Source organism: Eptesicus fuscus, chromosome 4 (assembly GCF_027574615.1).
Source record: "Eptesicus fuscus isolate TK198812 chromosome 4, DD_ASM_mEF_20220401, whole genome shotgun sequence".
Lineage (NCBI taxonomy): Eukaryota > Metazoa > Chordata > Mammalia > Chiroptera > Vespertilionidae > Eptesicus > Eptesicus fuscus.
This window is the reverse complement of record NC_072476.1, coordinates 82,034,395-82,053,632: the sequence shown is the minus strand read 5'-3', so window position 1 is coordinate 82,053,632 and position 19,238 is coordinate 82,034,395. Positions and strand designations below refer to the sequence as shown.

General features: G+C 41.5%; 1 protein-coding gene across 2 annotated transcripts in view; it reads right to left on the bottom strand.

Annotated features, from left to right (window-relative positions):
- Window positions 1–17,773, bottom strand: part of LOC103305135 (elongation of very long chain fatty acids protein 7) — a 169,336-nt gene extending 151,563 nt beyond the window's left edge. The window contains exon 1 of one of the 2 annotated variants that reach the window (XM_008161848.3): window positions 17,678–17,773. The gene's annotated coding sequence lies outside the window, so the exon portion shown is untranslated. Of the gene's footprint in view, window positions 1–16,366; window positions 16,731–17,677 lie in introns of those variants that run through there. The other variant, XM_054715232.1, reaches the window with a different exon arrangement.
- Between the last annotated feature and the right edge of the window lie 1,465 nt (window positions 17,774–19,238).

Here is a 19,238-nt window from a genome sequence, read left to right as displayed (position 1 = left end):
TAGGGCTCCTGAGACTCAGTATCAGAAACTGCGAAGTCCTTGGAGGAAGGGACCACATCTCCATTCACTTAGTCAATAAATATCTGGCCACCTAGTATACACCAAGCACCCTTCTTGCCACTAGGGATACATACAGCAAGATCCCTGTTCTCAATCCGGAGTTGACTTTCTTATGGGAAGACACACAAGTAAACAAAGATAAACACAAACATAAATAAGACAAACGGTGGCAAAAGGTATGAAGAAGTGCTACATGAGAGTGATGTGCCGGTCACCAGGAAAAGAGGACTGCAACCGAATAGTTGGAAAGATCTAGAACACTTGAGAAGATATGAGGGGTAAGTGACCCTGGAGGAGTTAACAGCAAGGGCACAGGCCTGGAGGCAGGAACGAACTGTACATCAGAGGAACAGGGAGCAGGGCACAAGGAGAGTTATGCTAGATGACCTGGAGACCCACTTCTCCAAGTGACTTTTAGATGAGGAGGGATAGACCCAGTCAGGGCCTTGAGGCTTAAATTAGAGCCAGGGTTTTATTCTAGGTGCAACAGGAAGCCATCAGAGTCTTTTTTAATTTTATTTTAGTATGGCTATTTTCCTTTTTTTAAAATTATGTAAAATACACATAGCATGAAAGTTACCATCTTAACCATTTTTAAGTGGTGTTAAGTACAGTCATATTGTTGTGCAATCATCACCACCGTCCATCTCTAGGACTCTTTACATCTTGCAAACTGAACCTCTCATCAGAGGCTTTTAAGCAAAGCAATGACATAATCTAGCTTATGTTTTTAAAAATTAATATGGTTGCTCAGTAGAGAATTGATTGCAGGGAGACAGTAGGATTGGGAGTTTATTGATACATTTTGTGGACATAGCTGACATGACTGCTGCTAATTTCGACGTGGGCATGATATAAAGAAAGAAATGAGGAGAGGAGATGACGTCTAGATTTTTACATCTCCAGTGTCTATAGCCAATGTTTATTTCATAAATAAGTGAATATTTATCTAACATTTAAAAAGTAGAAACCTTTATTCCTAGAAACGAGGACAACAGACATGAAAACTACCAAAGATGTGGTAGATGTCTCTTTTCTAGGGTCCAACTATCTGTGCTAATTCTGTCCTTATAGCATAGATAAAATCGACATAGTTGGTTCATGTCAACATTATCAGCCTAATCCCAACTGAAGATTAAAGGCTAATCCTTTTTATGCATATAATAAATTTTATTAAGCATTTCATATAAATTACTTCATGAATTTCCTAATAAATAGCTTTTAACCTTTGAGACTATGGTGCTATAGGCAATTGGATGTTTTATGAACCTTTCAAAGTGCACCCAGAGACCAAGCCTGGGTTAAAGAAGCCCTGCTCCACCTTATGTGAGTTGTTACTGTATACCATTATGCGGACCTACACTTTATTGGCCTAGTCCTGGAGAAATGCTTCCAAAGAGCTTACCTTCATTAATGTCCATAACAAATGAGTTATCAAGAACCAATGTTAATTTTTAAAATATTTTTGCATCGTTAGCAAAACTGGTATCCAAAATATTATACAAGAAGTAATTCAAGGAACCCACCTGATAAATCCCTTTTAAAATTCATTTATAGGGGGGGAAAGTACTACCTTACAAATTTATGTTTGATGGTTGAAAACCAAACCATTAACAGTGGTGGAAACATTCTCTTACTTTTTCAATATGAGCTCCCCAGCTAATAATTAAATTTTAGTGATCCATTTATCCCAGCTACATTACCTAGATTTTTCCCCTTCTATGCTTAGATCTTAATAGGTTTATTGTGAGAATTTCTCAAATCATTTTTGGAAAAGAGTGCAATATGAATAATAGACTATCACATGCAAACTTTGCAATTGTCCTATTTCATAAGCATATTATCTGCCCTCCTCCATGCTTTTTTTAAAATTTTTGTTTGTTTTGTTTTGCTAATCCTCACCCAAGGATATTTTTCCACTGATCTTTTAGAGAGAATGGAAGAAAGAGGGAAAGACAGAGAAACATCGATGTGAGAGAAACACATCAATTGGTTGCCTCCTGCATGCGCCCCAACCAGGGCCTTTGCTGGGGAGAAGCCTGCAACTGAGGTACGTGCCCTTGACCGGAATTGAACCCAGGTCCCTTTGGTCTGAAGGCTGATGCTCTATCCATTGAGCCAAACTGGCTAGGGCTAATTTATTTATTTTTTAATGTTTTTATTGATTTCAAATAGAGGGAGGGAGAGGGAGAGAAAGTTAGAAACATCAATGATGAGAGAGAATCATTGATCAGCTGCCTCCTGCACGTCCCCCACTGGGGGTCAAGCCCGCAACCTAGGCATGTGCCCTGACTGGGAATCGAACAGTGACCACCTGGCTCATGGGTCAATGCTCAACTACTGAGCCACACCAGCCAGGCCATGCTTTTTTTTTTTTTTTTTTTTCTTTAAAGATAAGGAAGCAGACTCTGAGGCCACATGTAGTAAGTGGCAGGTTGAATATAATCAGAGTATCTATATTCCAGATCCAGGTCTGCCACTCACTACTCAGGTGACCATGGCAAAAATCACTTAAATCTCTTGGAGCCTCGGAGTTTTGGTATTTAGAATTGAGTTCAGAGCACATATCACCAAAGGTTGTAAAAACTGAGATGATGAATGCAAAATTTTTTCATGACATAAGAAAGCAAAGAAAGCCAAGGAGTAGAAACAGTAGCAGCAGCAGCAGCACATACTTTCCTGTTAATAAGGAGAGAGCTAACAACCCATCCCTGCTCTGTCTACTGATGAAATGTGAAGACCAAATTGGGGGTTGACAGATTTTTAGGGGGTGCCTAGCAAAGCAGTGGGCACTAATGCTTCATTGACCTCACCCCTCCCTAGCCCCACTACTTCCAGAGATTATCAGGCAGTCACCCAAAGGAGATGAATTTTGCCTAAGAACAGAAAATGAGAATAGAAAAGAGTTGTTAGATGAGACAGCATGACTTGGCTGGATGGTTTAGTCATCTTTGCTAAGATAATGTATTCTTGTTTTACACTCTGTCATTGTTCAGAGTTAGGTTTTATAACACATGGGCCTCAGGACTAGGTACATCATTGCATAGCTCTGGACTTCAGTTTTCTCACCTGTAATAGGGGGAAGTATATAATTATATATATAATTTTTGCCCCATTCAAAATCTGTAGTAAAGTGTAAGGAGTAATTAATATTGTTACATTTATTATACGTATGAAAAGGATTAGCCTTTAATGTTAATGTTGGAATAACATTAGCATAGACAAAGATGGGGATGGGGCAAAAATTCAGTAGGAAAGCACACTCAGAGTTAAGGCTAACGAAGAGAAAGTAATTAGTAAGTTAGAAAAGGTCTTGAACTCTAATCTGAACTTGCTTCTGGTCCCAACATATTCAACAGGTTCGTGACCTTGGCCAGTTGACTTGGCCTTGCTGGCTTTCAGTTTCAACAGTGTAAAAGAGAAGGTGGGCATAAATGACCTCTAAGGTCCTTTCCAGCTAGAAACACTTTTAACATGTCTTTAACAAATAAACAAACTCATAGACACAGACAGCAGAGGGTGATTACCAGAGGGGAAGGGGTGTGAGGGGAGGATGAAAAGGATAAAGCAGATCAAATATATGGTTATGGAGGGAGACCAGACTTTGAGCAGTGAATACAAAATGCAATATACAGATGATGTATTATAGAATGGTGCACTTGAAACCTATGTTATTAACCAATGTCACCCAATAAATTTAATTTAAAAATACTATGAGAGAAATGAAGGAAATTAAAATAGACAATGCATGGAATTTTTTAAATTGTGAACTACTAAATAGGTATTGGTTATCTTATATAATAAAAGCCTAATATGCAAATTGTCCCCTTGGGCGGACCGGGAGTTGGACTGCTCGCTATGACGTGTGCTGACCACCAGGGGGTGGCGCAGAACATGGCAGGTGTCAATGATGTGGCGTTGGCAGCGGGCGGCAGCGGAGTCACTACCGGCCCCGATGGGCCCCGACGAGAGCAGGACTGCAGTGGGATGATGGAGCAGGTGACTGGGCGGCGCCAGGCCAAGGTGGGGTGCCAGGCGGAGCTGTGGGGCTGCGAGGCTGGGGGCGTGAACTGGGGCCTGATCTCCACAGGCCACCCCGAGGGACCCCACCTGTGCATGAATTCATGCACCGGGCCTCTAGCTATTAATAAAAATAAGACTTACCTTTAGAAAACATTTTCTACACACTCATATCCCAGAAAAGGTTTCACTTCTTCACCCCTTAGGTGGGAGAACTCTGAGACATGTTGCAGTGGGAGTGAAGCCCAGGTATCCACAGGGATAGTAGTAGCATCTTCATTAATATATCCGGTACTAGCTGCCTCCCTTCCCTTTCTCTGCTGCCAGTCTCTAGGATCACTTCTCAGATAAATGGCTTACAAAAAAACCACAATCCGATATTAGAAATTCAGGTTGAATTACTGCATTATAAAGTGGTAAAAGCATGGGCATATTAGCACTGAAATTCAGATTAAACTGAGTCTGGTTCCCAGTTCTGTTACCTACTAACCACATGACTTTGGGCAAATTACTTACTTCTATATGCATCAGCATTTTTGTTTATAAAATGGAAACAATCGCCCTAACCGATTTGGCTCAGTGGATAGAGCGTCGGCCTGCGGATTCAAGGGTCCCGGGTTCGATTCCGGTCAAGGGCATGTACCTTGGTTGCGGGCACATCCCCAGTAGGAGGTGTGCTGGAGGCAGCTGATCGATGTTTCTCTCTCATCGATGTTTCTAACTCTCTATCCCTCTCCTTTCCTCTCTGTAAAAAAAAAAAAAAAAAAATATGGAAACAGTATCTGTGAAGAGTAAATGATATAAGGCATATGTAGAAATTAGCAAAATGCCTAGCACATAGCAAAATAATGCTACTATTATACAATGTACTTTTATTTTTCTCATTTTATCTGTTCAGTCTGTTTTTAAATCAGTTCAGCCTTTTTATCACTAACTTGTAAAGCTTTAAAAATAACTACTATACCTCTGTAATTAGTTTGAATCTAGAATAAGTTTTATCTTGCCCAATTCAACCTGTCAGCTTACCATCACTAAGAAATTTATCAAGTTTAATAGACTAGCTAATGCTATACTATGTATTATTGCTTTCAATTATTATGGAAGTCATTTAAGGGAAGTAGGAACCAGCTCTAGGTTCTACATATTGGTTCATATTGTTGAAATAAAATGTTGCGTGGATGCTAAAAGCCTAATTTAAACAATAAGTATGAGTTCATTAGCATAGTAGGTGTAGCAAAGAAAAAGAAATCTCCATGTGCTCTGCTTTTTACATTCCCCAGTGAAACATTTCACTTTGTCTTTACTGATGTGTGTCCTTAGAATAACTGCAGAAGCAAAGGTTCTGACTACTTACTATGCTATGGCATAAACTATTACAGTTAGACTAATAGCAGCTGTAGTTTTGACTGGTTCTGATCAGTTAGTCAAAAATACTGTTTACAGTAAAGAATCAAAAAATGAGTACAAACCATAAACATTGACTTAACCTTAGACATATAAATAAGCATTAAGTCCCCAACTTTCTAAAGCAGTTTCAAGTTTTCCTTGAGGAGGAATACCTCCCCAATATTTTTCTTACATAAACCATACTCAGAATTTATTTTCTATAATTTCTAGTTTTAATTTTCTAACTGAATTAAGAACTAAAAAAACAAAACAAAAACAAAAAACTTGTAAAGCAAGGTTGGGATATTTCCTTCCAAGTTTTATAATTTTCTCTCCAATCTTGGTTTTCCTGCCCACTCTTTTAGTCACTAACTTTTATGGAATCTTCCTCTTTGCATTTATGTTTCATAGATTTACACACTGATTTAAATTATCTAATCACAATGACAAGTGTAACTGGCACCAACAGGTTTGCAATAAGTACAACAGACTATTGTTGTTGGAACAGGGAACAGGCCTCTAGCAGCCAGGGCAGCACACAGTCTGCTTTATGGGGAAATGAAGCGCATAGGCTCACGGGCCAACTGGTTAGATGTCAAGAGGATTGTCTTTGTATTAGGATAAACCATATGCAATTGTCAACATTCAACTGTCTTTTATCTAGAGAAACGACAAGTGCATACAAGTGCATATATTCAACGTAAGATATATTTTTATTAAATATTGTTAAATATTATATTTACTACCCATTTTCCCCCTGTGAACAATGAATAGTGATCCTTTATTTTTAAATGCCATGCTACATTAACTCAGGAACTCACCTTAAGCTACTGAATAATCAGTAATTGGACTCTGGGTTCCTAAGAATGTTATTTCTATCTCCTTCCTTTCTTCAAGTTAAAGTCACAATTTAGAATTTCAAAGAGGCTGAAGGCGTAAGTTTGTGCCTTCTAGCTAACTGGATGATCAACAGCACAGGGATTAAAATGTAAGGCCAGCATTAGTTTGTTTACTGGTTTGCTTCTAAGACAAATGCTTTTGGCCCCCAGGATCCAAGGCAGCACTGCCTGTCTAGAGAAGGCAGAAAAAGGACAGGTACAAAGGGGAGTGAGCAGAGAAGCACCGGGACAGAATTAGGATACATTATCCCTAAATACAAGCACCTTTTACTTTTGTTCTATCCTTGTTATGCTATTTAATAAACAAACAAATAAATCACAAATGTGCTATTAAGACAAAACCCAGAAATGTGGGACAGAATGGAATAAGGAGGGACTGTATTGTTTTATTTTTTTTATTGATTAAAGTATTACAAATGTGTGATTATCTCCCCCCCCCCCCATTGCTCTCCCACCCCTCCCCCCAATCCTGCAGAGGGACTGTATTTAGATAAGAGACTACTATCAAACCCTTAGAAGTTCTCACAATTCTACTACTGATGCTAAAATGTCTAAGTCGGGTTTATAATTGTGTCCTTATGCCCACACAAAACTATTGAATGATATTCGAGCCCTAGTGTCTCATACTTTCTACAACATCAACACACAGCGTTAGTACGCAGAGTGAGAAGAGCCTCAACACTTTAATTATACCCGGGTTTCAATCCCGGCTGCATACATCTAACCATAATCCTCATGGCATGCATGGGTGCAGAAAAGTAAAAAAAGGTGCTCACTCTTTCTGCTTTTGCCATCTGAGCACCTTTATTCACTTTTCTGCCCCCATGTGTATTATGAGGATTATGGTGCACACCTTGCTGGCTTCAGACGATTCGTGAGAAAATGCATGTAGTGCCTTCCTGCAACTATTACTGATTTCTAAAAGGTGCCAAAACTTCTCACCTCATGACTGTCAACAAAGGTTTTAAATCTTAAATGCAGGCATGAGTAGTCTATAAACATGTGGCACGGAGGATGTCCATGCAGTTTATTTTCTATTCCAAAATTGTTGTGCAAACTGAGCATAATCAAGATATCGGATGTAAACAACGAAGGTAGCTGTCCTTTCCAGATCAGATAGAGAAATCAGAGCCTCCCATGGGAGGAGGAGAGGGTTCAGAGAGGTGAAGATGCAAATGCCAGAGGGGTGCCTTTAAAATACAAATCTTAACAGGTCCCTCCCCTTCTTCCAGGTCTCTAATGGCTCCCGATTAACTTTTTTTAAAATATATTTTATTGACTTTTTACAGAGAGGAAGGGAGATGGATAGAGAGTGAGAAACATCGATCAGCTGCCCCCTGCACACCCCCTACTGGGGATGTGCCCGCAACCAAGGTACATGCCCTTGACCAGAATCGAACCTGGGACCCTTGAGTCCGCAGGCCGACGCTCTATCCACTGAGTCAAACCGGTTAGTGCCCGATTAACTTTTGAATAAAATCCAAAACGTTAGTTAGAAACCAGGCTCTCTGTACCCCCAGCCCATGCCTATCTAGGCAACCTCCTCTCACACCCTCTTCTGCGGTGATTTTACAGTACTTGCAATTCTCTGATCACATCTGCATTCTCTCTGCCTGAATCTGATTTTCTGCCCTCACCCCATTTCTCTGCTGCCCTGACTTCCAATCTTCCTTCTTTCTCCTCAGGAGGACAACTTTGTCTGCCTTACTCTGCTTGGCTTCCTCAGCACCATCTGTGCTAATCACTGTTCATCACACTGTACTGTTACTGTTAACCTCCCTCGAATCCACACAGACCTGAACAGGCTTTAGCATCTAGTCTTACAAAAAGCTGACACTCAATGATTTTTGATATGCGTTTCTGAAACTCCCTTGGCCCTACTGCCTTACAGTTAAGGGGACGAAGATGTTGGGCTGCTGGTGCTCATGGCTTGTGTGGCTGGTTATCCAGATGGATAAGGACCTGTCTTTAACATGGCAGACATAAATTATATGGTAACTTATTTCTCTAAAAATATGTTTATGGCACGCTTCTTTCCATATTATATGATGTGTATTATTGAAATTCAAGGTTATCTCCCAATTTACATGCTACCATATTTACAAATGTTCCAAAATTATTTGTTTGGTAAATAGCATTCTTCCATATCCTAAAACTGATGTTTGTACATGTAGCACACCAAGGAGAACAGACAATTAAACAAATTAGGAAAAGTCTTATTTCTTCAACTAGCAATTATATAAGAATAGAGGGCTTTCCAAATCTTGATGGAAATAACGGGCGAGATTCACAGTAATACAATCATAGTAGGGAATTTTAATACTCCATTGACATCAAAATATAGATCTTCCAGACAGAAAATCAACAAGGGAACACAACCCTAAATGACACACTAGATCAGATGGATTTAATTGATATCTTCATAGTATTTTACCCCAAAGCAGCAGAATATACATTCTTTTCTCAAGTGGATATGGTACATTTTCTAGGATAGACCATATGTTAGGACATAAGACAAGTATTAATAAGTTTAAGATTGAAATCTTATCAAGCATCTTCTCTGACCATAATGATATGAAATTAGAAATCAATCACAAGAAAAAAACTGGAAAACACTCAAAGACATGGAGGCTGAATATGTTACTAAATAAGGAATGGATTAACAATAAGATCTAGGAAGAAATAAACAATACCTTGAACCACATGGAAAAGAGAACACAATAACCCCAAATCTATGGAACACATAAGTCCTGGAGTAGGTAGATAGGAGACTCGGTAGAATCTTATTTTCTTTTCATTAGCCGAAAAATGGAGATTTAGAAAGTTTAGAAACTTGACCCGACTGAAAAGAAATAAGAAATGGTGGACCTTGAAAATGACATCACGTTTTCTCACTGCACAGAATATAGTCAAACACTGCTGCAGTTAAATATTTTACCCTTTGTTCTCCCTGTGTGATCTACAATAATAATCTGCTTTGTGTTGATATTTATTGCTGTGTTGCTGACAATTACTTGAAAGAGAAGTTGGAGTGCTTCACTGGGCTGGAAAAAGTTTAGCTAAATCAGAAAGCAGGTCTAATTAAGCAAGTTTATTCTATATATAAAAGGCTCAGTTGACTTGAGCATGTACAATACATATAAAGCTCTCGCTGGTGCTAATCGCATGTGTGTGTTTCCATCTGTCATTGTCGATCGTGAATTTGGTTGACACTTCTATTCTAGAGAAAGAGTGAAGAGCGATATTAAAATATTTCTCCTAATTAATTTCCTTTCAATGTGCATGAGTACGTGCACTAGGCTACTAGCATAATATAAAAGATCAATGAAACCCAGAGCTTGTTCTTTAAAAGATTAATAAGATTGACAAAACTTTAACCAGACTCATCAAGAAAAAAAGACATATTGGACAATCTGGATGAAATGGATAAATTCTAAAAACATACAGTCTTCTAAAACTTAATCAAGAAGAATCACAGAATCTGAATAGACAGATTACAGTTAATGGAAATTGAAGCAGTAATATTTTAAAACTCCTAACAGATAAACATCCTGGACTGGATGGCTTCACACGTGAATTTTACCAAACATTCAAAGAAGAACTAACACCTAGTCTTATCAAACCATTCCAAAAATTCAAGAGAAGGGAAGACTCCCAAGCTCATTTTACAAGGCCAGCATTATCCTAATTCTAAAACCAGACAAAGACACTACAAAGAAAATTATAGACCAATATCCCTGATGAACATAGATGCTGAAGTCCTCAACCACATATCAGTAAACAGATCCTGCAATACATTAAAAAGAGCATATGCCATGACCATGTGGCATTTATTCCGGGGATGCAAGGTTGGTACAATATCTGCAAATCAATAACCATGACATCTACACTAATAAAAGAGAAATATGCAAATTGACCATACCTCCACAATGCCCACCAGCCAATGAGGAGTGTGTATGCAAATTAACCCAGCAAAGATGGAGGGTTAATTTGCATACACAGACATGGAGTGAAGACTAAAGGCTCTGCCCAAGCGACGACTGAAGACTGAAGACTGAAGACTCCACTGCGGCCGGAGCCAAGCCTGAAGGCTGAAGGCTTGGCTCCGCTGTGACCAGAGCCCAGCCTAAAGGCTAAAGGCTTGACTCGGCTGAAGGCTGAAGGCTTGGCTCCACTGAGGCCAGAGCCAAGCCTGATGCTTGGCTCCGTTGTGGCCAGAGCCAAGCCTGAATGCTGAAAGCTTGTCTCCGCTGAAGGCTGAAGGCTTGGCTCCACTGCGGCCCCAGCCAAGCCTGAAGGCTGAAGGCTTGGCTCCGCTGTGGCCTGGGTCCTGGGTGCCAGAGGAAAACCAGTGCCAGTAGCCAGGGGAAGGAAGGATCTATTGCACAAATCTTTGTACAACGGGCCTCTAGTACTACATAAACAAAATGAAGGATAAAACACACATGATCATAGATGCAGAAAAATCATTAGATAAAATCCAGCACCCATTTATAAAAACTCTCAGCAAAGTGAAAATAGAGGGAACCTCAACGTAAAAAAGGACATATATGGCAAACTCACAGCCAACAGCATACTTAATGGGCAAAAACTAAAAATATTTCCCTTAAGTTCAGGCACAATACAGGGATGTCAGCTTTCAACACTCTTATTCAACATAGTATTGGAAGTTCTAGCCACAGCAATCAGACAAGAAAAAATAAAAGGCATCTAAATTGGAAAGGAAAAAGTAAAACTGTCATTATTTGCAGATGGCATGATACTGTATAGAGAGAACCCTAAAAATTCCACCAAAAAAACTACTAGAACTTATAAATGAATTCAGTAAAGTAGCAGGATACAAAGTAAATATCCAGAAATAAGTTACATTTTTATGCACCAATAATGAACTATCAAAAAGAGATCCCATTTACAACTGCAGAAAAGTAAAATAAAATAAAATACCTAGGAATAAATTTAACCAAGGATGTAAAAGACTTGTACTCGTAAAATGATAAGACAATGAAGAAAGAAACTGAAGAAAATACAAATAAGTGGAAGCATATACCGTGTTCATGGATTGGAAGAATTAACATCATTATAATGTCCACACCACCCAAAGCAATCTATAGATTCAATACAATTCCTACCAAGATGCCAATGGTGTATTTCACAGAACTAGAAAAAATATTCCAAAAGTTTATATGGAACCACAAAACACCCCAAATAGCCATAGCAATCTTGAGAAAGAAGAATAACGTTGGAGGAATCATGCTACCTGGTGCCAAAATATACTACAAGGCCATAGTCATCAAAATAGCATGGTACAGGCATAAAAACAGACATATAGATCATTGAAACAAAATAGAGAGTCCATAAATAAACCCATGCCTTTATGGTCAATTTTTATTTGACAAAGGAGGCAAAAAACACAGTGGAGTAAAGATAGTCTATTCAATAAATGGTGTTGGGAAAATTGGACAGATATGTGCAAAAAAAAAAAAAAGGAAACTAAACCATCCTCTTACACCATATACGAGAATAAACTCAAAATCAATTAAAGACTTAAATGTTAGACTAAAAACCATAAAAATACTAGAAGAAAACATAGGCAGTAAAATCTTGGACATTTCTCATAGCAATATTTTATCTGATATATCACCTCAGAAAAGGGAAACAAAAGAAAAAATAAACAAATGCAACATCAAACTAAAAAGGTTTTGCACAGCAAAGGAAACCATCAACCAAATGAAAAGACAACCCATATTCGCCCCAATGATACATATGATAAGGGGTTAATATCCAAAATTTATAAAGAACTTCTAAAACTCAACACCAAAAAAACAAACAATCCAATTAAAAAATGGGCAAAGGACCTGAATAAACACTTCATCAAAGAGTACATACAGATGGCCAAGAGACATATGAAAAGATGCTCCATGTCACTAATCATCAGAGCAATGCAAATTAAAACCACAATGAGATATCATTTCACACCTGTCAGAATGGCTATCATCAATAAATCAACAAACAACAAGTGTTGGCGAGGATGTGGAAAAAAGTGGACCCTCATGCACTGTTGGTGGTAATGCAGACTGGTGCAGCCACTGTGTAAAACAATATAAAAGTTACCTCAAAAAATAAAAAATAGATTTCATTTTTATATGGAATCTAATGAATAAAATAAACTAGCAAACAAAATAGAAACAGACTTGTAAATACATAGAACAAACGGACAGCTGTCGGCGGCGGGGAGGGGGGGAATTTGGGAGGCTTGGTAAAAAAGGCAAAAGGATTAAGGGGGAAAAACCTCATAGACACAGACAACAGTATGGTGATTACCAGAGAGAAAGGGGGATGAGAAGAGGTAGAAGAGGGAAAAGGGGGGATAAATGGTAATGGCAGGAGACTTAACTTGGAGTGGTAAACACACAAAACAATACACAGATGATGTATTATAAAATTGTACACCTGAGACCTATATAATTTTATTAACCAATGTCACCCCAATAAATTCAACAATAATAAAAAAGAACAGAGGACTTTCTTTTATGTATATCCCAGTGTCTACCAATAGTCCTTATTATGGGTTGAATTGTGATCCCCAGAAAGATATGTTGACATTCCAGCTTCAAGAACTTCAGAATGTGACATAATTTGGAAACTGGGTCTTTGCAGATGTAATTAGTTAAGATGAGGTCATACCTTAATCCAATATAACTGTGTCCTTACAAGATAATGGCCATGTGAAGACAGACACACAGGGAGAATGCTATGTGAAGACTGAGCCGGATATTGCAATATAACATCTATAAGCCAACGACTGCCACCGTCACCAAGAAGCTAGGAGAGAGGTGTGGAACAGACTCTCCTTCAAAGCCCTCAGAAGTCACCAATACTGCTGACACCCTGATTTTAGCCGTCTATCTTCCAGAGCTTTGAGACAATAAATTTCTGTTGTGTTAAGCCGCCTAGTTTGTGGTGCTTTGTGACAGCAGCCCTAGGAAACTGACATAGTAGAAAACATGCAAAAGGGGTTTAATAACACTGTTCATATTGAATTGAATTACTGACACTTCAGAGAGAAAAAAAGTAGGCACAACAGATCCGTTGTTTTTAAATTTTCTTTTAGAAATCTGACAATGTGTATTAAGAACCATAAAAACATCCATAATTGTCAACAAAGTAATTCCACTCCTGGAACACTATCATAAGGAAACAAATCCCAATTTGTTCAATGATATATCTGCAAAGATAAGTAGTACTATAACTTGGGTTGTTTATAATTTGCTGCTAATATATCTGTCCACAAATAGAGGATCAGTTGAATAAATTACTGGAATATAATGCAAACACCAGGACTTTTGGAAATTATATAAAATGAAAAATGCTTACTATTTGTTATATGGAAAACACAGAATACTAAAATTCTATAGGGAGTGATTTAGGAAAACACGCATAGAAAAAAAGGAGAGAGACAAAGGTAAAAGTGGCAAAAAAAAAAAAATCATTGAGGTTAAAGTTTCTTGGTAGGTCAGAACTCTCTCCTTTGCTCCCTAACCTCACCATTTTGATACCTCCTTCCAGTTTTCTTTTCTCCTTAAACCTCCCCAAGCAAAGCCAATTCTTTCCTGACAATGCCTCTTGGGACTGATCCAGGCCCATGTCGCCTTATATAGAGGTGTTTTGGGAAAAGCTTCCTATTTGGCCTGTCTGCAGACTCATCCAACTGTCATGTCTACTGCCAGAATAGGACAGTCATTCTACAGTCACATATATCTGTTGTGGTCATCTCTTCATTTGTGTTGTGTGTACTTTTATGTGTATGTTATATATTTTTTTCAATAAAAACAGGTTTGTTTTTTGGTAACTTACTGTGGTTTCATATCTTGTTTTGCTAAAATAAGATTAGGATTCATGGTTCTCTTTGGATATGGTCCTACTCCATTACACTCCTGTGTGTAATGTTTATTAGCCAAGATAACTGGGTTCCTGTTCTCTGCCAATATGGTCCTACTTCATTACACTTCTAAGCGTAATGTTTAGCCAGGATAGCTGGGTTTCTGTCCACAGAATGGAGTTGGAAAAGGCTTTTCTCTTCTTCTACAATGCCTGCCAATGCCTGCATGTCTACCAATGCAAACGCCTCAACATCCTGTAAAACCTGGCTTAAAAATTTCAAAGTTTCCCTCCATCAGCAAACCCACCTATCTGAGCTACCTTAATTCATTGATCACATTCTGCAAATATGTATCAACCAACTAGTAGTTGTAAGGCCTGAACATGTAATTTCCTAAGTTCACAATCTTTTTGTGGACATAAAACATTTATGAAATAAGATAGCCAACAACAGAAAATGACATGTGATAAGTGATAAAGGAGTGTTTAGGGATAGGAAGGAGGGAGACTGGTGAAGAAAGGATGGGGAGGGGGTGAGATTGCTAAAGGCTAGAAGGAAGAAACAAGGGAAAAGTTGAATAGATTTCATGACCAGGAGAGAGGTGTTTGGAGACAGGACCACTACGTTTGGTCCTAGCTGACTAGAAAAATGGAGGGGGCCCTTGACAGAAATTATATCAACTACAAATTCTCTGGGACAAAGCAGGGCAAGTCCAAACAGAATATTATAGGCACTGAGTGAGAGATGCTGCACGCATACTGAGTAAGACACATGGAAAACATAAAATCTTAAGCTGGATGAGTGGAGGTGTAACAGAAGAGACAAAGTTCTATGAAAAAAAATTTTTTTTGATGTGGGTGTTTATTAAGTTCTTTGAGCAAAATGCAGATACCTCACATTCTGGTAAAGCAGTTCCAACAAATAAAAAATAACTAATACTATCTCTCAACTCTAAGATGGGGAGGAGAGGAAGAAAAGAGGTGAAAAAGGCAAAATGTAAGCCTTGACTCATCAATCATAACAGTTTTGTTTGTTTTCTAATCCCACCAGCACCTGACAGCATTCAGGCAAAGTCAGCCAGACTAACAAAGAGTGAGTTTGGTGTAATCAGGGAGTGATCAGTAATTATATACACATTATCAAAAAGGTAGCAATATAAGAAAATGGGAAGATATGCTAATTTTTATAGCAAGAGAAAATTAGGACTCTCTTAACAACTTATTAATTATTATTAATAACAAAGAACATTTAAAGTAGCATACATTCAAATAATAAGTGTGAATCCCTTTATTGGTGCCTACGGGGTCTGGATGTGCTTATGGGTTCCGTAGATGTCCGACACACCATTTTTTTCTCATTCAAAGACAAACTTGGATTTTATTTTAAATATAGTTTATTGATTTTTTACTGAGAGGAAGGGAGAGGGATAGAAAGCTAGAAACATCGATGAGAGAGAAACATCGACCAGCTGCCTCCTGCACACCCCCTACCGGGGATGTGCCCGCAACCAAGGTACATGCCCTTGACCGGAATCAAACCCGGGGACCCTTCAGTCCGCAGGCCGACGCTCTATCCACTGAGCCAAACCGGTTTTGGCAAACTTGGATTTTTTACACTCACTGCCACAACCAGTGAGATGTGTGTTCTGAGTAGTCTGTCTATAGAATGGATGCAATTACTCTGCCACATAGTCCTTTGAGTTAGAGGCTTTTGCAGTTGTGGACACAGAGAGAGAAATGCTCACATTTCCTGACCAAACTGCTAGAGTCCCTATGCCTGTGTCTTGGGGCTGGAACAATACGCTTTGCTCTGGGAGAGGCATTTAAATATAGACAAATGTCAGCCAAGGCTCTTATCTTCCAGGAATGGACACTATCATCGCAAGCATGGGGTCCTTCTTAAATCTTTAGAAGAACCCAAACTAGTACAAAACGACACAAGGAGGAAAAGAGGGACCTGAGAGAGTCTGGTGAATGATGCCTGACACAGCTCAGAACTTCCGGAAACCAAGGACCCAGAAAGGACCTGTAGGTGAGACAGGATGCAGTGGCTAACAGCCCCAGTGCTGGACCACAGCCCGAGTCAGAATCCCCCGATATTCCCGTACCCTGGGGCAAGTTACCGTCTCAGTTTCTTCATCTGTAAGATGAGGATCTTATGTATCCTTTACCTCACGGGATCCTTGAGAGGATTAAGCGTTCACACAAGTTCTTAGAACAGTGCCTGCACAGAACTATCTGCCATTGGAATAAAAGATTTTTTTTTTCAGTCCTCAGTGACCTTGGGGAGAACAATATTTGGCCAGCAGTAGGAGCAGAAATTACAAAGTAAGGTCATTAATGAAGCAAGTGAGCGGTGAGAAGACGGAGGCAGCCACAAAGTATCGATGAATACTAGTAAGAGTGAGGAGTGAATGAAAGAGTATAGGGTTAAGGGAACATGCTTTCCGATGGGGCTATCTCAGCCAGAAGGAAAAGGCCGGCTCTCCAGAACTCTTCTCCAGTCGGTGTGGGACTAGTTCCCGCACCCACGGGGAGCTGGAAAGGGGAGACCGGACCCTTCCAGTCCCAGCTCTCCAGGGAGCCCCACGCAGCGCCGTCTGCGCATCCGGTAAGTTTGAATCAGCGCTGACTGATTACGGGAGAGGCCCATTTCCTACCGAACGCTCCTTGGAACAACAGGCTTTCCCATTTCCCTCTCCGGTACGACCTGTTCCACGGCTCTGTGCTCATCACACCGCTCCTTGGCCACCAGCAGCCGCCGGGACAGGATGCGGCTCGGGGAGCTACAGAGGCAGCGCCCCGCTGCCAGAGCTGCGCCCCAAGTCCATTCCGGTCTCAAGGACACCCAAGCGCCACGGAGGGGAAGGAAGCAGGAAGAAAGGGGTTCGGGGATTCTGGGGTGTGGCTAGGGAGGCCGGATCCCGGAGCTGGGAAAGTGACCTCGGTGGTCAAGGTCGAGCAGATCCTTCCCACTCCCAGTCCCACCAGCGAGCACCTTCGTCCTCCCGCCGGCAACAGCGAGACCCGCGCCGCGTGGGAGCGCTTAGGGGAGGCGCGCAGCCCGGGGACAGCCGGTCACCAGGGTCCCTTTGGGACGCGGGGGGGGGGGGGGGAGAGAGACAGGGGGCTCCCGGGAAGCGCACAGGTGAGCGCGGCGGTCCCGCCCTCCCCCGGGGAGGGGCCTTCTCCCTCCGCTCCGCGAGCCGCGGTGCGGGAACCACCAGCCCGCCAACCCTGACCCCGGGGAGGGCCCTGCTAGGCTCTCTCTCCGAGTCTCCGGCACCCGAATCCCAATCTCCGCGTGCAGCACCCAAGTTCCTCCATCAGGCTGCTCCCAACCCCTTGCCTCGGGGTCTCTCTCTTTCCCCCGTCTCTCCTCCGCGCCCCGTAAAAGTTTGGCCCCAGCCGGCGGGCCCAGCGCCCCCACTCACCCTGCGGGAAGCGGAGCCGAAGCGCCCGGCGCGCGAGGGAGCAGGGGGTGGCGGCGCGAGCGCGGAGCTCCTCACGGCGGCCCTCGCGCCCTGGCTGCCGACTGAACTGCGAAGGGGAGGAGGCCGCCGCTGTCACCTGCCCACTCTCCCACCCGCTGCGTGACGCGCGCAGCGCCGCCCCCGCCCTCCTGCCAGGTACCCGCGAGGGGCGGTGGGCGGAGCCGCCGCGGCCCGGAGGGCGGGCCCGGGAGGGGCGCGCGCCACGGCGGCCCCGCCTCGCCCCGCTCCGCTCCCGCACCGCTAGCCCGACGCCCAGAGCTTGGCCCGGGACTGGGCACACTGGCTGCTTTGGGTTATCGGTTCTGGCCGATGGACTCATTACATTTCTTTTTGGCACAAGTGCCATCACCCGAGGTCATCTCGAGACTTAACATAAACAATGTGAACATTGTCCTCGGGCAGGATTCAGGAATGACACTAGAAAAATCTTAAATGAGGAGAACCTGGCCAAGGGTGAGGCTGGCAGGGGAGAGGGAGAAATAAGGACGTCCCTGCTCCAGGAAAGGCTATACGGAGGGTTAATTCTTTATTTTTAAAAAATGTATATTTTATTGATTTTTTACAGAGAGGAAGAGAGAGGGATAGAGAGTTAGAAACATCAATCAGCTGCCTCCTGCACACCCCCTACTGGGGATGTGCCCGCAACCAAGGTACATGCCCTTGACTGGAATTGAACCTGGGACCCTTGAGTCCGCAGGCCAACGCTCTATCCACTGAGCCAAACCGGTTTCGGCCAGAGGGTTAATTCTTAATCTAAAATGGAGGCCAGACCCAACCAGGGCGAGAGGACCAATTTGGGTCAGCTTCATCCTCTGCTTATTAAGAGAATTCCTGCAAATAAGGGGGCTCTTAGAGCAATGAAGAGCAAATTGTACATAAGCTAACTACTTTCCTGGTTATTAACTGCAACTGCTGCAGGAAACAAAGTCTAGCAAACTTTCTCCTGAACTGCTGCTGTTGGGTTGGGGAGTGAGGTGAGGATGCACATTACACATATGTATGTACAGGGCACTCCATTATTTTTTTTTTAACTTACTTGGCCTTGTTTCTGGTTATGGTCTTCTTGAATGCTGTTACGTTTTGGAATCATGACATCAATAGCTGAAAGGCAAAATAGGGGTCCAAAGAAGTTACTGATTTTAAAAGCAAGACCAAGAACTGGGATTGAGTTATCATCCAGAAACCTGAAAAGTAATCTGAGGAGTTGCAGTCCTGACCCAAGCACCTCGCAAACATGGCATGTGGGTTTGTGCTGCGAGTTTTAAGCATGGAATCACGACAAATGGTTCAAAATTACCCGAGAGGGTGGGTAGAGAGGACACTCAGTGGGCCAGAAACACATTTTTCTCATGGGCTTTGGCTTCTATCACTTAATCCTGCTGCCTTGAACACGAGGTTTTAAATGCTTTTTGTAAAACTTTGAGGGTCTACACAGTAGCTATTGAAAGGAAGGCAAAAAATGGGAAACAAATTTAAGAGAACCTTGAAGTCAAAGGATTTC